We start from the raw sequence: 10,020 nt of genomic DNA, 5'->3' as shown, positions 1-10,020 counted from the left end.
AAATAATATTGGTTTACTGTTGTAGCTTAGCATGTTCTTCAGAAATTGACCATTAAACTATCTACTGAAAATAACAGTGAGCTAGTATATTTGCTACCTTAGCATATTTAAATTATGAGTAAATATCTGCTAGTATAGAATCAAGATAGTATTTCCTACTCTATTTAGAAATCGATAAATGTTAATTACTTTTGCTAGTCTATCAATGTACTTTTCTGCTATAACAGTAAAAGTCTATCCCTTCTACTAATAATGATTGATATGGTGATAACACTTATCTGTTTTCTTATTATTGCATGTAACCTTTTGTTTTTGGAAGGTCTCTCCACCCAACCTCGGAACTGGAAATTATGTCCAGATTCCCCCTCTGAGCTCTTCCACCTCTGACAGTGATGAACAGTTGGGCACCTTGGGCGTCAGGAATCTGTCCAGCCTCAAGTCTTGTACCCCACAACTGTTATCATAGTTTTCTTTCCCACTGGTTAGGTTTCTTTTGCCCAGCTCAAGGAAGAATTCAACACAATCCAGTTCCTCCAACCCCCCCAAGGTTCTGCCTTTTTTCCTCTTAAAGGAAAAGGGTGAAGGAACAGTTGTAACTGTTCTCAAAAGTTAATTCAACTGTTTCTCTAGTCTTTTAACAAACTGATCCATAATCTTTTAATTAATAATTAACAACATTTGTTTTGGCTTTTCAGCCCAATAGTTTTAATAATTCAAATAAAAACATAAATAAAATTAACAGTGATAATTAAACTTGGTAAAACAATTTATGATGTATTGTTGTATGTTACATATATCCACAAAATGAAAAATATATTAATATTACTAGCCTAGATCCATTTTAACTCCAAATCTACTAAGCATCTAGAGGGATCAAATGTCTCTTCACTCTAAAAAGAGGTTTGCATATCAAGAGATTTGATCCATCTCTAAGCGATAGATCTAGGTTGGTTTAATTATTAATTATAATTATAATTATAATTATAAGTATAATTATTAATTATAATTATAATTATAAGTATAATTATTAATTATATGTATAATTATAAGTATAATTTCAACAGGGGGAAAACCTATCATAACACAGTTGTCAAACCAGCACTAAGGACAACCATCTCTAGCTGCTAATAGCGAATTGTTGACTCATCACTCTTATTCAAGGAAAACCACGCCCCGTTGGTGGTCCATAAGGCGGGGTAGACTTTCACTCCTGCCTCTGGATCTTGCTTCATTACCTGTTTCCTTAGGTCAAGCTCTTAGCCAAGCAGAAATTTTTTTAGGGCCTTTTATTTTATTTTATTTTTATTTTTAATTTTATTTTGACCATGTCAATATGTTAACTAAGACATTACAACATCTTTTATATATCTATATATATATATATATATATATATATATATATATATATATATATATATATATGTTAAACAAGAAATTACAAAATCTCTAACATAAAGTAATTTTAAAATTGCTCTAATATCAAAATGTGATTAAACCAATATATATCCATCTTAATAATAAATATAGCAAGCCCCCAAAGGGATCAAATTGATTAAAGTGCAAAACTTTAAAAAATATTTGTACACTTGAGAGATTTGATCCCTATAATTTTTTATTATTTAAATTGCATTTTTTAATACATAAATGTATTCAACTATTTGAAAATTCAATTGGGCATTTGGATTGCGTAGACTACCGTAGCTTAAACTTACCACTCTAACAAATCTTTATTGCAGCTTAAAATTACCAATCTAACAAATCTTTGCTATATTTTAGACGAAATTGACCCAAAAATATCCCTGAAAATGAGTCAAAATGTAGAATAAAAAAACAATTTGAAATGTTTTAACCATAACAATTTATTTTTTTCCATTTTTAAACCATATATAATATATATAGTTGATGTTGAAATTTTTTAATTAATACAAACATCCAAATATTTTATTACTTAATCATTATATTGAATATTTTATTTATAACCATATTAATTTATTATTATTATTGTTATTATTCAAAATGTGATATATTAATTTTATATTAAGAATAGAATGAGTTTTCATTTTATTACTCTTATGAGTTTTCATTTTATTACTCTTTAGATTTTTCTACTTTCAATTACTTTTTCTTTTTGGACATTAAAATATTTTATCATTATTAACACATATAAAGTTGATATTGAAATAAATAAATAACATAAATATTTAAACCTTTCATATAGATTTTACATTGAAATATTTTTAAGAAGTATAAGAATTAAGTGCCTTAAAAAGTGATTATAAATTTTTTTAAATTTTTTTTTATCTTTTACTAAAATTAATACCACAGGCTTATAATTCATATTTTTTAATTAAATAATTTAATTAAAAAGGTAAAATCAAGATAACTACTTTTAAAATAAAATTCAATTTTAATGTATGATTACTATTAAAAATATTCTAAAATATTACGTGAAACTAAATTTTTGATATTAATATAATAAATATTAGAGTAAATCAATTTTCCTTTTAATATTTATAATTTATTTTTTATTTTATTTAATAAAAAAAAAAATAACAAAATAATGAAAATGTTATAATTTATTTTTTATGTTATTTAATAATAAAAAAAATTAACAAGATAATTCTCATTTTCATTGAGCCATGTAATTCGTACGAGTGATTATATTTAAAAATAGTTATTATTTTTTTGTTATAATTAAATAAATTTGATGTGCTAAATAAGGTCTTTTTAAAGTTTTAGTTTTAATTGGATGGGAGAGTTTCTCTCCACACTGATAATAAAAACACAAATTATAAATAAAATAGTAAGTTTAGTTGGATCAGAGAGTTTCTCTCCGCACTGGTAAGAAAAATACAAATTATAAATAAAATACTAGTTTAATTGGATTGGAGAATTTATCTCCACACTAATAATTACAATACAATTTATAAATAAAATTATATTTATTTTATATTATTGCACATACATAGCATGAAAAGCAATTTTTTTTTTTATAGAGAGTTAAATGTAACATCGTATGTAATATTTTGATTGAGATGAACAACTTTCGGAATTTCTGTGATGGTTTAAACTTAGCATAGTTTATAAAAAGTGATATATATCTATATATCTATCTATATATATAAAATTAATTATTTATTTTATTTTTGTAGATAAAATTAATTATTTATTTTATTTTTGTTTAATAATTATTATGATTTATTAATAGATATATATAATAAAATAAATCAATGTAAAGGATAAAAAAATAGACATTATAAGGACTCATTGATATTGATAAACATATACATCAAATTAAACCAATTCAAATGATCAAAGAATAGTCTCCATAGATTCCACATCAACGCCTTCACATAATTATAAAAATGAGGAAACCACTGAGCAAGGAGAGAGATTCCTTTGATAAGGCATATGTTTCTTCATTTACTCATGGAAAATATGATAATACGAGATCCACTCAAAGCATCCAGCAATCTATTAGATATCATTGTGAAGAGTCTCTATACTGATGTTGCTTAACAAAACTATATTGATTCGAAAAGAGTTAGCCAAAAAATGTTGTTTAACAAAATTATGTTGATTCTAAAAGCGTTAGCCAAAAATTTCTCTTATATGATTTGTAAAAAATTTTGCTTAATTCATTATGGATCACAGAAACTTGAATATAAAAAAAAGAACTATGTGATTTACCTGGTCTATGACCAATTTTGAGTTGTCCAAATTTTTTTTTATATATTTTTAATATAATATAATTTTTTATTTTATAAAAATAAAAATATTTAAAATATAATTTAAATTATATGTTATTTTTTAAAATATTAGAAATTATTTAATATTATTTTCTTAATAATTTTATAGGTTTTCTAAAATATAAATAATAAAAAATATTTAATATTGTTTTTTTATTAGTACCAGAGATTTTGTATGGGGAGATGTTATCATAATATTAGATTTAAAAATAATAAAATAATATTTATATTAACAAAATAAAAAATGGTAATAAAAAAAAAAATATGTTCATAAATAAAATATTTAATTTTCCACTTTAATTTTACATTAATTTTATATGAAAATACAATGTAATTGAAAGTAAAAAAAAAGAAAAAAGAAAAATACTTTTTAATATGAAGGAGATATGTAATTTCTTCACTACTTAATATGGAGTTGATATAAAATAATATTATTGATATTACATGATGTATAAATCATTCTAGCTTTTACATGTAATATTTAAAACAAAAATATATTAATAACAAAAAATATTTTACTCAACCATAAGTAAAATATTCCAATGTCCGTATTAAATAACATAAATTTATATGAACTTTATATAGAGAAAAATAGAGTAATTTAAATTACAAATTTTCTTATATTTTCATTTTCCATTGTTAAGTAATTTATTTGATTCTTAATATGGAACTAACATATAAAATTTGAAAAATATTAATAACATATAAAAGTTCAATGTAAGTTAAAAATCAAATAGTTCAATATGTATATTGAAAGATTTTAAGATCAAACATATATACACACAGAAAGAGAGATAATTCTTATTCCATTGATAAGGTCTTTCTAATTCAATTTAAGAGGGAAATTTGTAGTTCTTTCAATGTTGTAATTTTTTCAACGCTCAATATAGATTTGATATGTAACATTTAAAACATATTAATAATAAAAACAATTAGATGTATATATACAAGAAAAAATATTAATAACAAAAATAATTCAATGTGTGTGTGTCAAAAATAATTTTATATTCTATAGATATATGTTTTCTATTATGAAATATGATTAGGGTATTTATTAAAATTCTAATGTGGAGAATGTGAATCATATGTAAAATATTTCAAAGTCAACAACTTATATATTAGATTAAACAAATGAAAATAAAAAATTCTTATAGTTAAAATATTTTATTAGTGTGTTGTTCAAAAGTATAGATTTATCTGACTTTGGATCTGCCAAAAACAAAAACAAAAAACAAATCTCTTGAAGTGTCAACTTTCCCCAAGTTTTACACTAAAAAAAGATAATTTTATAATAATAATTTTACATCTTTTCATAAAGAAAAATGAAAAGAGAATTTCGAACTTTATATTCCTAAATTTATTTTGGAAGAAAGTGAATATGCATAAACCATACAAGAAAATAAAATTATTTTAACGTCCATAAGGCTAAAGATAAATAAAATTATTTTAACGTCCATAAGGCTAAAGATATCGTAAGTCCTTGATGTATTTTACTCTTTCCCTGTGAAGCCTTACAATAAAAGCATTTAACTCTTTCCCTGTGAAGCCTTACAATAAAAGCTCCCGCGCCTCGACAAACCCCTCACTAAATAAATTATCTTAAAAACTAACTGCGAGAATATCGGTATAATTTTCCTATTCTCACATAAAGAAAAGATTAATAAAATAATTAATTTAACGTGCCAAATTGAATAAACATTTTTAAAGAAACCAGGTCAAAATTGGGTAATAGTTGTATCCTATTGCACGCAAGATATAACTGGGTCAAAATTGGGCATGGAACTGTTGTCCTATGGCACAAAATATAACCGGGAACGTCCTGCTCTTTTTTTCTTAATTCTAAATTAAATTTTAAATTATAACTAATTAATTATATTTTTTGGAAATTTAATTTTAATATTTTTTAATTAAAGTTTATTATGATATTTATCAATTACATTATTTTAAATTTATAATTAAATATATAAGTGATTTAATAAATTAATTTATTTTTTAAAATATTGTAGTCTAATATTGTTTTTTTAGTGTATATTTTTTAATTAATATTATTTAAAATTTAGTAAAAAAATTTGAATCATGATTTTGAATAGTAAAGCCTACCCAATAGCTATATCATATAATTTTAAAAAATATAAAACCTATTTATAAAATCAACAACATACTTAAAAAATTAATAAAAAATTATATTAACTAATTTAAACTTTGAAATACAAAAAATTAACTCACTTTTTAGAAAAAAAAAATAAAGCTATTCACCTATTTGAAAAAAAGTTGAAAATAATACATGAAAGAAATATTTATAAAATCAACAACATACTTAAAAAAATTAATAAAAAATTATATTAACTATTTGCAACTTTGAAATAAAAAAAATTAACTCACTTTTTAGAAAAAAAAATAAAGCTATTCACCTATTTGAAAAAACAGTTGAAAATAATACATGAAAGAAAAATTAATACAAAAAAATTAACTCGCTTTTTAGAAAAAAAAATAAAGCTATTCACCTATTTGAAAAACAGTTGAAAATAATACATGAAAGAAAAATTAAAAATAGATATTGATCCCTCAGTTTCAAAACCAGTGGATAATTCACATTCTTTTTAAAATCAATGTTTTGTTTAGTAAAATAGTTTATATATATATATATATATATATATATATATTTCAAGTTTAAAAATAATAGTTTTTGATCATGGGATCAATTCTTTCGTTAGTGGTGTCTTAATAAGGTGAAGGTATAAATTTAGAGGTGTTGCATTTGACTGCACGAATGCCAATATTTAACAACTCTAAAAATATGATGGAAATTTTGAAAATGTATGAGAATTAATAAATTTGAGTTCGGAAAAATTCTTATTAGAGAAGTAAATGAATTGATAATGATGGTATTGTTTGGTTTTGGATGCAAATTCAGGTGGTAATAACTATATTATAAGGAAGGTATAAAGTGCATTTTTTGAAATCAAAATTATGGTTAATGGTAAATATGTAGATATTGAGTTTAATCAATTCAATATATTTTTTATTAGAATTAATTATTTTAATAAGGAATACCAAATGTAGATTTAGGAATGATCATGAACACTAATGATGATTGATGAAGGATAAAGAAAAATCCAAATGTAAAAATAAAGCATAAGATATGTATTGTGATTGAGATTAAGATAAGTAGTCATTGAGGGAGAGTGTTGGAATATGTGACTTTTATTTGTCTTAGATGTGATTACTCTTTCAACAAGGAAATTGTTCCTAGTCTTTAGAAGTTGGCTAAGTCTAATTTGGTTGAGATATATTCTCCAATTAACTAGCTTGCTAGATTAGTGCGTTGTTGAGGGATTTTCTCAACTAGTTAATTGTTCTATAAAGATAGTTTCTCTATCTTGAGATAACACTCATGTATTTACGTATATCCTTATTTGATAAATGAAAGTGTATGCTTATAAAATTTCTATTTAATCTTACATAAGTTAAATGCTAGATTTTTCAAATCTCTTTTCAAAGAGTATATTGGTAACACAACCCATAATCACATTGTTAAAAAAGCTATTGATAACATTTCCATAAATCTAATTACTTAATATGATTTAACAAAACAAATATTCTTGTCTAAACCCATGTTTTGTCTATATAGTTTAGAAAAAGTTAGAAATTGAAAAATACCCCAATAGTTTTAATTCTGAAAATATTTTGAAACTCAACTGTCATAAAACTTATCATATAAATTCTACAATTTATATTTTTATAAAAAATTCAACTTATCTAAGTCCCCAACCCCACCTTGGTTTGTATTTGGTTATTTATCCAGACCACAATTTTCCTTATAAGATTTTTATACTATTTTTTTTTGTAAGTTGGCTTTGATTCCTTCTATTTCTTTTTTAAAAGACAAATTGTACATGCAAGTTCAAAAAAAGAACCAGATAGTCTCAACCTACCCATAGGGAAACCAGGTTTGTTGACCATATCTGGTGGAGTCATATCCTAACCAAAATTTAAAAGTCTTAATCAAGTCTAATAACGCTAAAAACAATGAAATATCATGTTGTCCCCTGACACTAACTTGACAATGCTCAAAGGCTTCTAACTATGAATAAAAAGCATTAATCATCAGAGGATTCTACCGAGGTGGAACCTTTACAGTGGATCCTTGTTGGACCGACAGGGGGATGCATGGAATATGAGTATCGATACTTTCCAGATGCCCTATCACTTGATTCATGCCAAACTTTACCTATTGTATGTCTTGATGGAGCAAGGCCAAATCTCCCTGTGTCTACAAGGGGTCTTCTGGTGTCGCTGACATAACTTTGACCATCAGGGTCTTCATTCTCCAGTAAAGAAGTAGTTTCTGTGTTTATATATTCCTTCTCCCTTTGGTTTGTCCTGGGTCTACTACAATGTTTACCCAGTCCCGCACTAACTCTCTCGTGCTCGGTTCCAGTTGAGAATTTGACATTTCCTCCTATCCTTCTAGTCTAGAGCCAATTGGGGTTGAGGGCGAGGCTTTGTATAATGCATATGCCTCCACCTCTGGTCGAGACCCACCTCCACGACCCCTCCCTCTTCCAGCACAACATTGATTGTCACCTTGACCTCCATTGTTCGACTCCCTTCCTCGAGCCCGACCTCAACTCGGTGTGGTGGTATTATGATGCCTCAGACCCACATGAGCCATATTCTTATTTATCAAACAATTCCTTGTGTCCTTAAGGTTTTGTCTTGAATACCAACCACCAAGACTCTTAAAATTACCTTCACCAAGTTCTAACCCTGTAAACATCACGTTAGCAGGACGACAAACAACAAATTGTAATAACATTAAACCTTCTAAGTTATGGGATCCCATTAACCAAAAATTTTCTCCAATCCAATCCAAGTACAATAGATTGTCAGAAAAGCATGCCAGAAATAAGATAATTAATAAAATAGTTGAGGGTAGGTGTCTTAATAGCATCTCTATAACCATTTTCAGGAAGGTGAGGTAGTTGAGGGTAGGTGTCTTAATAGCATCTCTATAACCATTTTCAGGAAGGTGAGGTGAGGTTCTCTCCTCAAGTGGTTCCTGGCCTCTGGCTAGGTTCCATAAGCCAACCCTCCGGCTCGAAATCCAACCATGGCTAAATGATTCTCAAGGCCATATAACAGAGGCCACAAAATCCCATCCTCCTGATTGTGGGCATCCCAGAGTCGACCTATCAAGTGTATGATGGAACCCTAATTCCATTGTAGGCCTTTCTCTAGGCTTAACAATTAAACATAAACTGGAGGTGGTAAAGAGTCTCAAGACATAAATAAAAATATCTATGAACCTAATTCCAAAAACAACGCAAAAACGCTTACTGGTGCTCAAACCAGGCAATTAACCATTCACGAAAATCACTATCATCCAGGTGACACATGAGAATTGAATGGAGGGGAAAAGGAAATGTAACATACTCACAGGTGTTCATTCCCTGATGCTCAACCTTGGTCATCCTAGAACTAGATGGATTCTCATCCTCCTTAGGTTCCTGTGTTCTCCACGTGTCTCTCCTCTCATCAAGGTTTAAAACTATTTCTAGACTCCACCTGAAATGATACTTGACAGCCAATGTTTTATGCCTTTCCATATTTTTCTTCGTGGTAGATCTCACCTCCATTAATCCTGTGCACCACTATCAGTCTTTACACAGGTGGGTGCATGTTATTAGGTGCCCACACCACCCCTAATCCTTTATTACCCTTAATATTATAGCCATAGTGATGAGAATCCCACGGCAAGATCTGTCTTGGCTCGCACCTTGATCAAGGGAAGCTTTTTACACTATTTTTATTTTTTGTTTAACTACTCATTTTTTTTGTTTACTAGGTTATGTGAGCCTTGAGACGATTAGCATGCCTTACCAATGACTACAGTCGCTGAGACCTAGGGGCATTTAAACCGTCAAAATCACCTAGGGATCACACTCGGCTTGGGTCACACCAAACCTTAGCATGATTAAATTATTTCCCATAAAATTTTGAACCACTGACTTTTACACCACAAGATGTCTTAACAAAACACCCTGTCACCCTCTATCCTAAGTCTCATGAGCCTTTTTAAATTTTCATTACTTATTAGTTTAGATACCATTTTATTATTTATCAATTTGATTTTGTCTTGTTTTTATATCATTACTCTTTTAAAAATATTAGTTAAAAGATCACATCCCTCCATTTTATTATTGATTAATTTATTTTAAAAAATGATTAATTTATTTTTTAAAATATTTTTTCTCCATTTTATTATTAA

Source organism: Pinus tabuliformis, chromosome 4_1, assembly GCF_031772625.1.
Source record: "Pinus tabuliformis cultivar Carrire ecotype Pingquan chromosome 4_1, CPIR1, whole genome shotgun sequence".
NCBI classification, from domain to species: Eukaryota; Viridiplantae; Streptophyta; class Pinopsida; order Pinales; family Pinaceae; genus Pinus; species Pinus tabuliformis.
This window is presented reverse-complemented; position numbering follows the sequence as displayed.